The sequence below is a fragment of the Protopterus annectens genome, chromosome 9.part0 (genome assembly GCF_019279795.1).
Source record: "Protopterus annectens isolate FY-2018-M chromosome 9.part0, PAN1.0, whole genome shotgun sequence".
In the NCBI taxonomy this organism is placed as follows: Eukaryota; Metazoa; Chordata; order Ceratodontiformes; family Protopteridae; genus Protopterus; species Protopterus annectens.
Genome location: NC_056743.1, coordinates 938,354,617 through 938,373,700, shown reverse-complemented (window position 1 = coordinate 938,373,700; position 19,084 = coordinate 938,354,617).

Sequence of the window (19,084 nt, the reverse complement as noted above, 5' to 3'; positions counted from 1 at the left end):
TTTCTCCTCTGTCTGCTAGGGCTGAGAAAGATTTATTTAAAGCCCCTCAGTCTTTACATTCTAAGTCTTCCCTACAAAGTAGGGTTTCCTCTCTCTCAAATTATGATTCTCTCTCCAAGGGATAGGAATTAAACGTAGACTGTGTTTCTTAATTTTCTACTTCACAGAATAGGGAACATGAATAAAAACTTTCCTCAGAATCAGACTGGGGAATCTGATTCCAAGCAAAGTTCAGATTTCACACATGAAAAGTTATCTTTTTCTAGTACTTTTTCCAGAATGAAGGAGTTATTTCAGTAAGAGCAAAAACAGATACCAGAATCTTAACAAAGATACTATGATTTATTACAGCTGGATTTTTCTTAAACTGTGGCAGTTCCTCCTATATTGCCAGCTGTAGTGGATGCTTTCCTTGCAACAAGATGACAGTCAGCCACCTGCCCTCAGGAAGTCTGATAAAGTATATCAGGTTCTCCAAACCCACAATTTACTTTTTTTTTCAAACCCTAGATCAGACCCTGCAGTCATTTCTCTGTCAATACCATCTTTTGCCAAACATTTTATGGCAGTTAATCCTATTCCGTCTGACACAGATGGTAAACCCTTTGTTAGGTTTGTGAGAAAAGTTCTTCCTCTTCCTCCGTAGCACTCAGAATAGTGAATTGACAGACTCTTGTGCCCAAGTTTCTGCTGGCTTCCTTTAATAATATGAGAAAGTTACGTTCTGACCTCCTTTTTTCAGAGAGTAAGACTTATCTGAATTCTTTAATATCCTCTGTATCCCTGGACATCAAACACTATTTAAAATGTTCTTATGAACTGCTGATATTGTTTCTAGAGCAGCTGATACTGAGTCAGTAATCAGACATTTGCCTGGCTACATTCCCATAATTTACATGAGCATGTTAAAGCTGATCAGCTGATTTCTCCTCTGAATAAAGACGTGTTATTTGGCCCTTCTTCTGCTGAGGTCTTAAAAAGATTTGTTGAAAGGGGAAAGTTGATTAGGGTGGTGGCTGAGATTTGTTAACCCTCCATGCCAAAATATAAATATTTTTTTTTCTTCCAGTGAAGTTCCTTGTATAAGAATCAGAATAAATAGTCTCAGCAAGGCAAGGGCAAATAGAATTTCAGAAAACAATAGCAGGGAGGTTCAAAAAGAAGGAGGTACAGTCCCCCCAAACCAAGGAAAATCTAAATTAAACAAGCTGACTATATGTCCCATCATAGTTTTCTCCACCCTTGCTCCAGCTATGCTTTCACCTAGGGATCATGGTCAGTAAGAAAAAGTCCAAATTCAATCCTGTTCAAATGTTAGAATTCACAGGATGCCATCTTGCAGATAGCCAAACCAACAAAATCCAAAAAAAGTACTCTACGTCAGTAAGCCTCCATAGTTGTTTCTTACCCAAAACCCTGTTGAAATCCATTCTTCATTTTTTGGGCTCAATGGCAACCTCCTTAACTCTCATTCCTCACACCACATTTTATAAGAGAGTATTTCATTGGACACTTTCACTTTAATGGTCTATACTGCATCAGCCTATGCACTTCCCCATCAGTCTGTGCAGACAGCATGATCAGTGTTGGTTAAGTTCCCCACCTACTTTCTCTAGGCCGTCTTGTTATCCTCAAACCCTCAATGGCCAGTTACCATGGCTGCTTCCCTTCAGGGGTGGAGGAAGGCATGTTAGTTGGACTTTGACAGAGGCCAATCTTCACATCAGTGTGCTGGAGATGAGGGGTGTCTTCCTAGAGCTGCAGGCCTTTCAGAACTTTCTCCCCAGTGGTATGATTGCAATTCATGCAGATAATATGTCAGTGGTCTGGTACATCAACAGACAAAGGTGAACCTGTTTGTATCCTTTATGTCAGGTTCTGAAATATAATCATTTTGTTTTTGGTAAGAAATGTTTTCAGCAAGTGGGAGGTGTGGCTGTGTCACTGAACTACATCAATATTTTTTGGCACAATGGAAAGATTTATATGTATATGATAGTGATTTTTTTATTTATTTAAAAAGATATTAACGTTTTCACCAGGTTAGATAAGCTGACTTACAGATCTTCGGAATTACTTGAACAAAATAACTATTTTTTTTTAGAAATTTAGTTTTAATAACATGAATAAAGTGTCTATTGTGTTTTTAGATATTATATTGAGTAAAACTTGGACAATGTAAGAATTGCTACTAGAATTGTTTGGAAGGGAGTAGCCAGTAGCAATTATTTACACTATTAGAGTATGCACCCCTAATTTCTTAAAGCCAACATTGTGAAAGGATAAATGATTACACTAAGCAGGTTGACTACCTGTGATGAGCATTTCACTGTGGAAATGATAGATTTGAGAGCTAGGTTTTTAGACAGGGGGTTATCTCTCTGTCATGGCTGATGAAAGTGAATCTGAGGTTAAAATGTATGTAAAAACTGTTTTTTTAAACCTTTAAATGAGACTATTTTTATTGTTAAGACAGAGAATTCTGATATGGATAGTTAGATAGGAATTTTAATATGGACATGGAGCTCACTTATACATTCAGTGCCAATACTATCAAAGGTATAATTCAGAACAATTGGAAGATCAGATAGGTGATAACCTTGTCAAAAATGTAATGGGCAAAAATCTGATTTTTGTTAATAGAAGAACAAACAATTTAAAAAAATAGATATGAAAATGAAAAGGATACAAATGTAGCAGTGGTAAAAGGCACTTTCTCATGGAATAGATGCAGTTATTACAGATACAGTATATATGCCTTTTTATTGCACCAATGTGGCTATTACATATTCTGCACCTAAATGTTGCAGTTGCAATACAATGTTGTGCATGCAACTGAATGTTTGTCCTGACAAACATTTTATATTGGCAGGACTACAAGAAAGATTAGTAGAAGGATTTATGAGCACTATTATGCAATCAAGAACAAGAATAATAAAAACGCCTATATATACACACAATTAAAGTCTATCTAAAAGGTTTCTGTTTTATGTTATTGATTGTATCAAAGCTGATATTTAAGGAAGAGATGTCAAAAATTAATTGGATGTTAAAAAATATGAATGACAGTTAAATTTGAATTTCAGTGTTAACAGTGGTTTTAACAATCATTTACATTTTAAATATATTTAAAAACAGAAACTGAAGGCTTTTGTATAATGATGTTTTAAATGTAGTTTTAGTGTATTTCTGTAAGGAGAGGGTTTATGTAGTCACATGATATTCATGTTGGTATATATCAGACCATTTTTGGTGTGTTTTATTGATTCTGATGAAGTTGTTCTATGACAAAAGTGTTTACTCTTCTAAATAATGATACATATAAAGAGTTCTCATTAGTGTTTATTGAGTTTTTCATTATATTTTTTTGACGTCTGGTAATTTTTGGTGCATTATTTTAGTAGCATTGTTAGGATAATATTCAGATTTGTTCGTTTTCTAAGTTAGTTTTGTTTTGTAATGAGTTTAATATTATATAGTACATATTTTTAGATTTGGGTAGAGTAATTTTTTTTATCTAGTTGGCTCATTGTGGTTTTGATTTTCTTTTATATTTATTGCTTTGTCTTAATTTATTTTATTCTAACTTTGTTAACCGTCATTAATAATGGTTTGATTTATGTGGGTATACTTATTTTTGTGACGGTTGAGTGTATATTTTTGTATACCCAGATTCAGAGTAATTCTCTCCACACATGATAAAGCTGCAAGCTATTCATTACCATGTCTCTGTGCTGCCAGACCTGATCTTGCTAGTGTTCTCCCTTCCAGCCAGTGCAGAGCAGTATCATATGAACCTGCACTACATGCACATACATATATACAGACAGCCATGCACACACATACATGCAGACACACACACACACACACACACACACACACACACACACACACACACACACACACACACACACACATACAAACAAGCATGCACATTTATTTATAGCATTAGTTGTATGTAGGCATAGATATTTAATAATAACCTTCTTCTTTCTATGACACTTTTAGCCTGCTTCAGAATCATTTGTTGGTGCAGTTTTTTTCTGTTTTTTCATTCATTCATTCATTCATTCATTTTCTCATTACTTATTTAGTCTTTTAATGGTCATAGGGAAGCCAGATGTTATGTTAGCACTCCATGGATGCAAAGCAAAGGAAATGAATAAGCAGCCTCAGTAGCTTAACAAGTAGTATACTTGCTTTGGTGTAGAAAGGTGTGGGTTTTATTTCAATGCCAGCTAGTTGGATTCATTTTCCTAAGAGGGTGGGGTGCTGCACTCCTGAGTGTGCTGTCCTTCAAAAGATATATTAAAGCAAGGCTCCATCTGCCTGAGTTGGTGGTAGCTCAGGTGGCTGTAAAATATCCAGTGGCACTTATCAAAAAGAGTAGGTGAAGTTCCCAGTGGGTATGGATACCATCTTGGTCTCCCCTGAAAAGTGGTCAGTGGCTTAGTGGGACTAACTCAGTCAACAAAGTGTAAATAAAATAAATAAAACTATTCCAGGACATGGTGCCAGCCCACTGCAGGATGCTTACATACATTCAACCCATAATGTGCATCCCTTCAAGCAATTTGATGGATCAATAGTTCACCTATGACATGTCATTGAGATATAAGAGGGAAATGGAACACCTGTCAAAAGCCCACATGGACAAAGAGAGGAAGTGCAAACTCCACAGAGAAGACTCCCCATCTGCTATTCATGCAGTAGAACCAATCACTGTAAAGCAGCAATGGTAACCATCCTGTTAATATAAAACCCTATCTGCTTTATCCTGAGCACCAGAAAAGAAAAGAGGAATGCACACAAGTTGCATTTTTAGCTGTGTTGTCTTCTGATGACCATGCAGTATACAGTAAAGAGGTCTAACTGCTGAAAAGATCTAGTTAAAGAACATTATCCACCTCCAGTACTTATTCCACTGTATGCATATGAATCTTTATTCTGTTATTTGTACATATACTCTTAACGGTGAATTATCATGCAGCTATACTTTCTCAGCTGTCAAATATGAACACTACATTTGCTGCTGCTGCTATTAAATGTGTCGCGTCATTAAGTTATTTTGATATTTATTTCTCATTATAACAGAGTTAGAGCACACTGAATCCTTACTTCAGCTTGCTGTACACAAGCAAGGGTGCTGGAAACTAACTTTACTAGGCAGCAGATTAAACACTCCAAATAGAATCAAAATCCAAATACCATTTGCGCTCAAGACAAAAAGCAGCCAAACTGTGTTGAATAGTTTAATCAATTCTGGTACCTCGGCCTTCGCCTTCTCATGGAATACATCTGATACACAAAACACCCCTTTTATAACACATCATAAGACCATTTGCATAAGCAATTGATTGCAATGAAACAATTAAATGTTTTTAAATTGTTCTTCTTAAAGCCCAAACTTTCTTTTTTACCAAAAAAACTCTTGCTTCCTGACTTAATCTTTGCTATATGAAAATATAACAATTTCCATGAAAAAATATATGCGTATGTTTTTTGTATGAAATACTTTTATATAAAAATACTTATGTTTATTGCATTTCAAAATATTGCACATAAATGAATTTTATAACTTCATACTTCTAAATTCATCCCATTGGGAGAAAGAGTATTATAATTTATGATAAATCTAGATTCCATTTCCAATAATCTGTTATGAAAACTGCATTATTGTCACCCATATCATTCGGTTCCCCAGAACACAAAAAATGAACCCATCAGAAAGTCCCCTATGTTGTTCCCAAAAATGATTGGCCACCGAACTATCTACTCTTTTGTGTCTGATGTCTCCCAAATGCTCCAGAATTCTAAGTTTGACTCTCCTTCTGGTCTGCCCAATATACCATTTCTGGTTGGCACAATTGCAACCTATGATATAAACCACCCCAGAAGAATTGCAATCAAAATATTCCAAAGCATTGTATCTTACATTGTTAATTCTAGTTCCATCAAGGTTTCTAACTTTAACACACACCTTACATTTCCCACACCGGTAAGTTCCTACCCTACTGTTCTTTGATGACTTACTTCTAATGTTTAATATTTCCTTCAAATTTTGAAATCTACCATAAGAAAAAGTGATTGTATTTGGAAACAGCTTGCCCACCTTATCATCTCCAATAATGATAGGCCATAATCTCAATGCTGTTTCCCTTAAAATGCTAGAAAATTCTGAAAATTTATTAACAAAAAATACATTCTCCTTTTGTACTTCATCTCCAGTGCTCAAAATCTGGCCCCTAATGTCCCTTGAATAATTCATTCTGTGTATAGGCCTTTTCCTATGTAAACCCCTCAATCCCAAATCGTGCTCAACATGCTCCCTAGCTGTCTTGATGACCTTCTTGGAGTAGCCTCTTGTACTAAGCTTTGTCTCAATTTTATTAAATTCACCATTAATCCTTCCCAATTCTGAAGTATTAGTCGCAATTCGTTTAAACTCCCCTAGTGGAAGGGACTCTATGAGACAATTGCTATGCATGCTAGATGCATGTAAAAAATTGTTGGCTGCTGTAGCTTTATGGAAGGGTTTGTATTGCACTTTGTTATCAGACCCAACCTACAATTCAATGTCCAAATACTGAATGCTGTTTCTACCTACCGAATATGTGAAATCCAAACCACATGGATTATCCTTCATTTCCCAAATGAATTCCTCAAAGTCACTCGGATCCCCCTTGCACAAAAACAAGAGGTCATCAATGAATCTCTTGTATTTCACCACTTTGTTCTTAAAAAAGTTTTTTGGATAAATAAATGAATGTTCAAAATGGGCCATGAATAAAATTGCATACGAGGGCGCGTATGGAGCCCCCATTGCTGTGCCTTCATTCTGTAGGAAAAAACTACCCTCAAATTCAAAACAATTGTGTGTTAAACAGAATTCCAAGAGACTAATAATGTAATGAGTCCTAGGTCCTTCACCCAATATCTTGCCAATCGCTTCAAGCCCCCAAGTTCTATTGATGCTAGTATACAGGGATTTGACATCCACACTAGCCCAATAAAAGTCATGTTCCCAATTAATGTCTTTTACCTCCATACAAACCTCCCTGGTATTCTTCACATGAGCTGGAACCCTAGACAAATGACATTTTAACACTGAATACAAAAAATTCCTATATTCTGTAAATAAGCACCCTTGCCGGAAACAATGGGACGGCCAGGTGGATTCCAAACATCTTTATGTAACTTAGGAATAATAAAAAATCTCACATTTTTTGGATTTTTAATATATAACTTCCTTACATCTGTTGATGTAAAAAACCCCTGCCGTTCACCTCTCTCTAATAATTCCAGCAACATTGAATTGTATTCTTTAATAGGGTTTGAAGTCAAACAAGTGTATGTATTAACCTCCATTAACAACCCTAAAGCTATGGAGTTATACTTCTCTCTGGGCAAAATAACCCAGTTGCCTCCCTTATCGGATTGGGTAAATACATACTGTTTGTTAGACTCCCTCAAACTATTCAGTGCCAACCATTCATCTTTGTTCAAATTATACATTTTTTTAACCATACTAAATTTCCTATGTTCAATTACTAATTGCTTGAGCAACGTTTTTTCAAAAACATTAATTGCCACATTGACTTTTGGTGGAACAAAATTGCTTTTATAGGGAACTTTGGGAACATCCAACTTACCATAACCAGTGTTAAATTCAAAAACAGAAGAACGCAAAAAAATTCATCTTCCACACTAATATCTATCATTTCATTTTCATGAAGAGACATATTCATTAATGTGCTATCTAAAACAGAATCTGATGGGTTGATTTCACAATATTCAAATCTATTTGCAAAAAACGCTCTTAAATGCAGCTTCCTGCAAAATTCTTTGGCTTCTAGTAATATATCCACCAAAGTCGGAAACCTCTTAGGAACAAATTTGGTGCCCTTATAAAGCACACTTCTGATGTTATCTGAAACAAAAAAATCAGATAAGTTCACTATACAAAAATTCTCACCTCTATCAGAATTTGCCATGAGAAGGCGAAGGCCGAGGTACCAGAATTGATTAAACTATTCAACACAGTTTGGCTGCTTTTTGTCTTGAGCGCAAATGGTATTTGGATTTACTAGGCAGCAGACATTTTGTGGTAAAATGAGTTAATCCAAGCCTTCTCACAGAGGAAAGGGTCACAAAAAAAGCTTGAAACTGAAGGCTAATAAGGCAGCGAGGCCACATGAGAGTAGGGTTAGTGAAACTACTCGTATATCTTTCTAACATACCTGTCTTGGGAAGATATGGCAGTCTCAGTGGACTAGACACAGACAGACATGATTTGCTTCATAAAAGTGGAAACCCTTGTACAAATATTAGAAGAAACACTGGAAACCACAGAACAGTGAGCCTGATCTCGTCAGTAGAGAAAATGGTAGAATTTCTTCTGAAGGTAAAACTTACTAATACTGGGGGTGGTCAGTGAACGTCAATATTCAAGATTCAAAGTGAATAAATCATGCTGGATAAAAAATGATAATCTTGCTTAGCAGACGAGAAGGCAAAAATAACTTTGAAACAAAATTTGACTGAAAGAATAAATAAAATGCAAACAGTGGTATAACTGAAAGTGACTGCTTGACTTTAGAAAGGCTTTTGACTGTGTCACTAAAAATGTTAATGCAAAATTTGGACAACTTTTAAGTGGGGCAAGGATAGCCTGGGTAAAAGGGAATTATTCTGTCTTCAAACATCCATGAAGACATGCTTTATGTAGGGAGCAAGCCCCCTTCACCTCCCACAATGGGAACTGCATCTCCCACACCCCCTGTTTCTTACACATACCAACTTTGAAATCACACAACAGGGAAAGGACAAATTCCCACTCCCGCCCTACAGCCATCTCCTGGAAACAGATACAAGCATTTCTGAACATGTAAAGTTTTGATCTCACAAGCCAGCAATGCAAAACATTTGAAATATTGAAAGTTCCAGTTAATTAATAGATTCCGGATAAAAGTTAACAGTGTAAGATATTATACAGAGTACTTGTAAATGGAGTCTACAGTAAGATTAGTTTCATTTGGTTGGTATTAGCTGGGTCATACAGTTTAGAATTAACATAAAATACAAAGTAAGATTTACTTAAAAAGTGAGTTAAAACTACACAGACAAGGTGCTTTTAACAACAACGGTAGAAAGTTTATTTTTTTTAATATGGATGACATGTGTAAAGTTATTGTGAGAAGATAAGAAGACCTCAGGGAATATGAGAATGTACAAGATGAGGCATCATCAGTTAGCAGAATAGAGAGGTTATCACTGATCTTACTTTAAGGAGGGTCACTTTAAGAGCAAATCATAATACTTGCTTTTACTCACCAGTGAAGTTGTACTCATCTGACCAAGTTTTCCATGACTATTCTGTTCCAATGCAAAGTCCACCTGTACTCTTGTGCGATCACTGCTGTTGATGTGTGAGGTTACAATGTTCCCATATAAGAAGCACTGGAATGTGACTGAAGTGATAGATAGACAAACAAATCAATGAAATTGAAAAACAAGCTAATGACTATGGATAAACCAGGCAACTGTTCAAATTCAACGTTTTATTAGCGCTTTCGTCCAACTAAACGTGAACTTCTTCAGATCAGATCTGAAGAAGTTCACGTTTAGTTGAACGAAAGCGCTAATAAAAAGTTGAATTTGAACTGTTGCCTGGTTTATCCATAGCCATTAGCCTGTTTTTCAGTTTCTTTAGCACTGGAAAGTGTCCACATGGGTTGTGCTTTCCTTTTCCAGACCATTAGTCTCTGAACTATGTTGTCCTCTCATGTTAATTTTTTGTTCATTTAGTATATCGATTTAGTTGTCCTCCTTGATTTCACTGTCATCTATCATATTGCTGAGACTCATTTAATTTGGAAGGTATATCTTCGCAATCAAATTAATACATAAATAAGTAGACAGCTATCCCTTACAAATTTCTGTATTTTGTGTCTTATTTTGTCTGGTGCTAGATCACAAGTTTGAGTCCTATGGACATTCTTTAAAACTTAACAAAGACACTAGGTTAAGGAAACTTAAGGGTTTATGTTCCTTTTTATCTGAAAGAGTCTTACAGAAGTTGCAAACACTTTCTAGTTCCCAGAAAAAGGACAAAAGTAAGTTTTTTTGTTCTTTTGAATCCAAGAAGAAGACAATCTACTGTGAAGTCTATTCAGAAAGCAACAGTAACAGATACATGCAAGAAACCTAAGTCCTTATCTATCTCCTCCTGAGGAAGCTCTAGGTCACAAAAGCTGATCATTAAGTATAAGATCCTGGTTACTTAAAATTCAAACAGCTGACTCGGACACAGGATCAAATAATACTACAAGTACACAAGCTGTGTAAGCTTGCACAGAATGCAGATTGTGTGGCTGTGGAGTTGTCTGGCAGTGGTGGTGATGCTGGCCTCATCTGCATTCTACTTTCAACACTGCAGTTTAAACAGTCTTCAAATCCAGTTTTATCTATGCCTTTTGATTACAAAGTATTCACAAGGGAACATATTGACACTGTGTAGGAAACAACAAGATCAAAACCTTTTCTTGGAGCGATGGAGGACAAATTCAGGCTGTTTGTGGAGTCAGACCAGGTAGCACCTTCAAGCTTATCCAGTTTTTGTAGAGAAGGGTAGAAGAAACAGAAACATATTTCCTGTTTGTTTAGAGGAAAAACACAGACTTTTATATGAAATAAATAAATTCCCTGATGGGCCTAAATTTGGACCACATTGACACTTTCTTGAAATAATCTAGTTCTCATTCTGAAGACAGGAGTTTTTTTTTTTTGTTTTTTTTTACATGGGTGAGTTTTTTGGTTGGCCCAGCAAGCATCCCTCATCACCTAAACACAGATACTGTGCTACAGTGAGGTTGATAGAAACATAATTATCATTTACTCTATCTCTCCATAAGTCTGGACCTGTGTCAAAAGAAAGAGAAGCTACTGGTAATTTTTTCATCCATTGTTTTACACATTTAAAGATCTTTGTAATGCAGATTCAGAATATCTAGATATTCAGGCACTCTGCACCAAAAACAGGTAGATAAGCTGTGCAGGCCCCTACAGACATGCTAGATTTATTTAAGAATATTAAGACTGATTAATTAGATTCATAAGTATATACTAGGATAAAGACCACTGAGGCCTTTATAAGCCTAGCCATTCAGCCCAAATGTATGCCACAGGCTATTTTGCCTTAGAGGTTGCCTTATGGGGTGTATGTTAGTTAGGGCATTATTTAACTGCTGTCTCTCTTACTCAAAGTCATAGATGTCAGGCCAGGAATGAATTTCAAATTTCCCATCCACTATTCCAGGTTACACTTGAATATGGATTGAGAAGGGCCTTGCTTCACACGGATGGGAAGCCTATTACAAAAAATGGGAATTCTCTGAGATACATACCTGTCTTTCTAACATGCCCCATTTAAATCGAAATCAAAGTTTAAAGCCTTGGCTCTAATAGTTCTGATGCTGTTAATTTTGCAGGGTGGGATCCAAGGATCTGCATTGGGCACTCTGTTTATACCCTATGTTTTTTTGTGAAGAACCTCTGTGGACATTCCATTTGTTGCATGTGCCTGAAGAGAGTGTTATATTCAGTGATGGGTCTGATGAGGGCTGGGTATAGTGCCACTATAACTTCTCTGGAGCCAAATGTCATGCCCTTACTTGTAAGTTGAGTGACATAGAATGATGTTCTTACTTCCTCAGAGCCATGTTTATTGAAAGCCAAGTTACTGTCACCATGTATCCCTAAATCCCTGACTGCTGTGTCTAATTTTAGGGGTGTTTCATTGCTGAAATTGTTTCCTGTGGTGGCTGATTTCCAAAAGGTAGTATTATGCATTTCTTGGCAATGAGTTTTAAGATGTGGTTTTTGTCACCAGTCATTTTTCTGTAATAGACCTTCCTGTGAAATGTTAGTATCTTGCAGGGTTTCTGTGATTGCTCCTAGCTTGTAATCTTCTAACTTGGTAAACCAGAGGTCCTTGACATTGGCCTTGACTTCTGAGAGATAGATGCCAAAGAGGAGCAACTCCAGCATAGAGCCCTGGGGAGCTCTGTTGGTGACCAGCCTCTTTGTGGAGGTGGTCTTCCCATTCCTAATCTCCTGGATCCTATCAGTGAGCTAGCTGGCTATCTAGTGGGTTACATAGGAGTTTATGCCTAATTCCTTGAGTTTGGTTACAATGCCCAAGTAGGGTATTATATCAAATACCTTAGCTAGGTCAACATAGGAAGCATGTACCATTTTGCCCTCATTCCTTGCTTTGGTAACCTTCTCAAAGACGTCCACCAGGTTCAGTAGGCATAACCTGTCTTTGATTAAACAAAACTGAGTGGGGTTCAGTGTCTGAAAGTTTCCTGTGCCATTGTTAATCATTTCCATGATAATTCTGTCCATGGCTTTGCATATGACACTAGTGAAATAAATGGGTCTGTAGTTCCCAGGATCTGTTGATAGTCAACCCTTGTGCAGCGGTATAATCGTTACAGTCCTCTGGTTCCTCTTTATATTCTCGAAATACTGAAATCTTGAATTTGAGTATCTCAAAACTATAAAGACAAATGGCTCACAATCCTGAAACCCAAAATCACGAAACACACAATCACGAACATACATACATCATACATCACACAACACACACACCATTCTCCCCACAGCACACAAACTATACAACCCTACACTGCATGTAAGTAGGGGGGCTGTGCCCCCCCCCTCATGTGGGAGGCTGTGCCCCCCATGCCCCCCCCACTTATATATACCACCCCCGAGATTGCACAAACAAAAATAAAAAAAAAAAAAAACCTCACGCCCAGACATTCTACAGTCCCACGCACACACACACACACACACACACACACACACACACACACACACACACACACACACACACACACACACACACAAATCACACATACACAAACACCAACACATCCAACACTCACACTTATACTTCCACCTCCCTACCCTAACCCAAACGTACAACTTGCAAAAACAGTCACATACACTCACTCACCTTAAATTCCGGACAACATCGCAGCCAAACAGTTCACGGAATGTAGCATAAATGCATAAGTGCGGATTTGAGAGATTCGGAATGCACATTCGCTATTTTGAACTTTCGCATTTATGGTCTCGGGATACTGAAATTCGAGATTTCAATATTTCGAGATTATAAAGGGGAACCAGTCATCCATTCACATGGCATGAAGCCTGTTAAGAGGCTTTGGTTGAGTAGAAACTTCAGTGGCCCTCATATGTCATATTTCAGACTATTCAGGAAGCATTCTGGAATATTATCAGGCCCAACTGAAGCTCTATTCTTAGCCTTAGAGAGCACCTTTAAGATCTGCTCCTTACCGATAGTTGGAGGGGTTATGTTAGATGTTATTTTCTCTGAGGAGGCTGGAGAAGACAGGTGGGAGAGCTGGAGCTGAATTTGTCAGCCAGAAGATTTACTATATATACTAGTTTTGCGAATGTTGCTTCATTTACCCACATTTCTGCACATTGTTGTATGTTGCCTTTGAGGTTTTGTTCATAACTGAAGAAGGTCTTATGGTTGTCCTTGTCCTAGGAAGGTCTATGTTAAATGTTCGAACATCCAAAATGTCGGACATTACATGGTCGAGACCAAATGTTCGACATTTGGATGTTCGAACATCAAATAAAAAAAAAAGTAAAAACAGAAAAAAACACTTTAGCAGTATAGGCAGGGGGGCAAGCCCCCCACACCCCCCTACTTAAATATACCAACTCCGAGACGGCACTTCAGTGCAGAAAAGGGAAATTCTCCCTGTCTCCACCATACGGCGCCATTGAAGGTCTATCTTCCAGCACTAAAAATTTCTAACGTTTGGTCTCGACCATGTAACGTTTGAAATTTTGAGCATTCGAAGATTTGACAGGTACACTCCTAGGATGTTTGCTTTACCTTATAATTTGCTTTATTGGCCTTAATTAGTTCTTTTAGCTGTCTATTCAATTTGATGACAGCTTTTTTATCATTTTTAGTGCTACACTTCCTAATTTTAGCTGTGATTTTTTTTTCTTTTGTTATATAACCTGTTTAATTTTGGATTCTATTAGGGTGGTTTGTTTTCTGAGTTAGTTTTGGGCTTACTTCTGGTAGAGACAGCCATCTCTGTGCAATCATAGACATGGCTATACAGAGTTTCTGTGAATAATTCTGTAAATGCTCCTGTGTTATTTGATTTTGGAGGGGCTTGAAATTTTGACAGGTTGCCACTTAATAAAAGTTAGTTTGCCTTGGAGTAGTTCCTGACTGTGACAGAGTTTACTGGGGGTTACAGAACTGATTTTTATTTTGAAGGAGACCGCTTTTTGCTCTGATCTTACCAGAGAGGACATGACTCGGGGGAGGGGGCAGCATTTTCCCATGTTTTTAAGAACCAGGTCCAATATATTTGTACCTCTAGTAGGCATATGTACTATCTGGTCTATGGTATTTGTGTTTACAAAGTCTAGGAATCCCTGTGCCTGCAGATTTGGGGTTATGTAGGATTCTTAGTTTATAGAAGGATAATTAAAGTCTGCTGTAAGTATAGTATTTGGTTGAATGGGAAGTGTCTCCAGTAGGTCTAAATATGAGTTATGGGTTTTATGGGACATAGAGGGTAACCTTTAGCTTGCTAGGATATGGTATGGGACTTCATCTATGGTAATCTGGATGTGGAGGAGCTCCAGTATGTCAACCTGTTTAACCAACCTAGAGGTATGCTTGTTACTGATGTAGATCAAGACACCTCCACCTTTAGTCCCTGCCTGTGCAGTTGGTGCTCTAAATGTGTGAAAGCCACTGAAGCCAGGTTACTCTTTGTGGCTTTAAACCATGTCTTGTAACTGCACAGATGTCTGCATTTGTACACTCCATAGACCTGGCATAAAAAGACACTAAATAAAAAGCAAAAAAACAAAGCACTAAATCTGACTAGTGAACAAAGGGTCGTTCAGCTAAAAATGGTTTCAGGGAAACCTTGTCATTGAGCCCATGGGTTTTGTCAGCTTGTAGCCTCATGATCCATTTACCCTCTTGAGCACTGTGTACATTTTTTATGTCTGAAGAAGCGTTCAGTTGAATTTGAAAGCACTCACTAGTTCTTTCATTTTTATCTGCTATTATTCAATAAATGGTCAGCTTCGATAGTCGTGGTGTTGTCTCTTGTGTTTATTTACGGATTTTGGTACCTCCTGCTTAGATTCTACTTAATTGCTAAGATTTACAGCTATAGTAATCCTCCCTGAAGTAGGGTGATACAGTTGTAGTGAGTATTCATCATGATGGCAGCTCTTTATGTTGAGACTATTGTAGCAGTAATGGTATTTTTTATTTATTTTTTATTTATTTAGCCATTGTTAACTGGGTTAGTTCCACTAGGCTAGTAGCCTCTTTTCAGGGGAGATCTGAGTTGATATTTATACTACTAGGGGAAATTTGGTGAGGCCATCAGAGAACCTCCCCTAATCTTTTTAATAGGTGTCATGAAGTCTTGTACAGACATCTAAGCTACCATCAACTCAAGCAGATGGAGCCATGGTTTAATGTCTCATCCAAAGGACAGCACACTCAGGAGTACAGCACCCCCTTTATGTGTTAGCAATCAGTTTACCTGGTGAGGGAATAGAACCCACAGCCTTCTGCACCAAACATGAGTGTGCTACCCCTTGTGCCACACCATCCCCCCTTTTTTTTTTTTGCCACTCTGGATAACTTGATCTTTTTTTTTTTTTCTTTTTTTTTTTTGTATAAAAGATGCAGTGTTATTGATATTTGGATATTGTTACATTATTGTTCAAAGATGTCATGGTATACATTCATGGTATATAATTTGTCTTCCCCAAGCACATTTCCCTGCAGATGTTTCTTGCCCTGGAAAACTGATATAGGTAATTGCTAATGTTGCTTATATATGAGCCTTACTGCAGTACATATCAGTTCTGATATCAGCATAAGATCAACATTGGCTTTTCCAGGATAACAGAATGGCTGTGGAGGAACTGTCTGGACCAATATAACCATGGGTAAGTAATCAAAATGTTATGATATACTGCTGCAGCAACAACATCAGGATCTGCTTGTTGTGATGAGTACCTTTTATATATTTGCACTTTCTTCTGCATAGACAGTTGTTGAGATCACATCTTTAGAACTGAGGCTAGCTAAAATAAGGTTACCAAAGTTAGTTGCACAAGGTCTGTTCTACAAGACTAACAAGGAACGATTAACAAAGCTTAGCATGCATACTCTCAAGGAAATGAGAGATTGAGAGACATACAGCAGATTTTCAGATATTTTAAATAAATCAGTAAATGCTTGAAACGAAGTATCTGTCAAAAAAGAAATTATGCATAAATAAAAGAGCCCCATATGAAGCAAGTGTGACTTGAAGGAGAGGTTGGAAGTAGTCTTCAGCAAGAGAGATGGACACATGGAACAGATTATCGTAAGAGTTGACAAATTCAGCAGCAGTGAGATAGTTCAAGGAAAGCATGCACAAACACAATGCCGACTTGAAGGGTAGAAAGAGTATTTTAAATACTAGTTAAATTACAAAGGCAAATTTCCATGAAGAGTCAAGTGTAAAGGCCTGAATAACAATTATATGCCATCACATTCTATATTTCTGTGCATGGCCATTTGATATCCACTATTCTTCTACTGTTTTTAGAATGTATAATCTTTGCCTGTCAACCAACTGTCCTGTATTTAGTCTGCTGATCTACATATTATATGTGACTATAAATTTACAGTGCACCCAGATTCTGTGGTATTAATTCTACAGCTGATGGAAGTCATGTATGTGCAAAATGACAGAGCTGTCACATTCTCAGTCATAGTGATGCAAACAGTAGATAGAACAAGCAGCTTTGTGCATTGACCATACATATTGCATAGTAAGATGACTGAACTGTGTACAGTGTAATTTTCTTTATAGTGTACTTTTTGGGGACCTTCACTCTGTATTGAAACAGCAAGAGTGCTGGTAAGCCCAAATATGCAGGGCACTCATAATGGCGCCATTTAAAGAAATGAGAAATTTTGAAGGTTAAGCATCGCATCTTCTTCTACATTGGAGCTGCATCTCACCATGCCTTCATTAAAATTCTATGGGGTGCAAGGAATACTGTAACCTTTGACTATCTTGTGAGGTGTAAATAAATAGTACCATGGGGAATGCAGTACTATGATGGTAAAGAAAGTAGCCTTGTTATGGAATTCTGCTGGATATAAAGTGAAATGCCATGCAGACATGATGTGCATTTACTGTATCACCTACTATTTTTGTCTGTCCGTGGTACATGTACTAGATATGCATAGATATAATGCTATATCTATATCACCTGCTTTGTCTCTGTGTGGGTACATATATAATATGTATGTAGGTATAGTGTCATATCCATATCAGCTGCTTTGTCTCTCTGTGGGTAAATACATAATATATATAAGAGAGAGAGAGAGAGAGAGAGGTAATACCATATCAATTTCAATGGCCTAGTCTCTCTGTAAGTATATATATATATATATATATATATATAAATATATATATATATATGTAAAATATATGTAGATACGATATCCATATCAACTGCTTTGTCTCTCAGTAGGGACATATATAATATATGTATAGGTATAATACCATATCTATGCCACCTGTTTTTTCTATCCTGGTACATATATGATATATGTAAAGGTATAATACTGGATCCATAAACAAAGACATAAACAACTACATTTATGGAAGTATGATTTACTGAGTTCTTTCTGGAAAGCAGACATCATTTCAGTGGAATTTTACCTGGTGAATGCCGCAAAATAAACGTAGTCTTGGTAGGCAAGAAGTATAGGTTCTGTGGAAGGAAAAAAAACAGAGGGAGAATGTGACAGCTAATAAAGAAAGAGAGAGAGAGAAATTAATTAGAGGTAACAGAATTACACATACCTGCTTTAGAAAGAGCACATGGATAACCACTAAGGAACTAGCATATTTATGCCAACTGACTTTTCTTTTGATTATTTTCATTTTTTGCATGTGGTGTGAGTTTGTGTGTGTGTGTGTGTGTGTGTGTGTGTGTATGTGTGTGGATGTACAAGCATGTGTGCATACCTCTTTTTCTGTCTCTCTCTCTCTCTCTCTATATATATATATATATATATATATATATATATATATATATATGTGTGTGTGTGTGTGTGTGTGTGTGTGTGTGTGTTGAGGGGGTTGTTCTGTACATAGGTATGGATTTATCTATATCTGTATCTATCTATATTGATATATATATATATATGTATATATAGATAGAAACAGAGATACATACACATATGCCATTGTACAGATGTAGATACATATGCATGACCACCAAACACACACACTTTCTCTCTGTGTTCTGTCTTTGTCATATAAGTGCGCGCGCGCACACACACACACACGCACACACACACACACACACACACACACACACACACACACACACACACACACACACACAAACATATGCTCTATTAAAACTATAATTGAACAACCTTTGAATAATAAAAACAAAAGTCTATACCCGTGCTCTTTAATACTTAACGTTGATTCAAACCTAGAAACAGGGTGTCACTCAGACCTGATACATAATTTATAGGCAGTGTGAAAGGAATAGTAAATACCCTTTTAATATTAAAGTCTGCTTCAAATTTGAATTGCTCTTTCATTACCCATGTCTCTAGGCGAAGGTCTTTTAATGTGGGGGGAGCTCAAAATATTTAAACCAAAACTATATGGACCACTTCAGAAGTCTCAAGAGAACCTTCTCTCTCTCACATAATCATTTGACCTCTGACATTCCTTAGGGCAGGCAGTGTGCCTGACTGTTCTGCTCTTCTGTCAAGACCCCCCCTCCTTATTTCACCAGACAGTATCTTTTGGTGATTAATCTGAAAAAAAGCCTCACACTCTCACAAGCAGACTTAAATCCTCCCTGAGCAAGCCAAGCGTGCGAAGAGCTAGCATGGAGCAATTTCTCTGCCTTTTGCCAGGCGTTTAGCCCCTAATGAAAGGGCCAGGCCATAGAA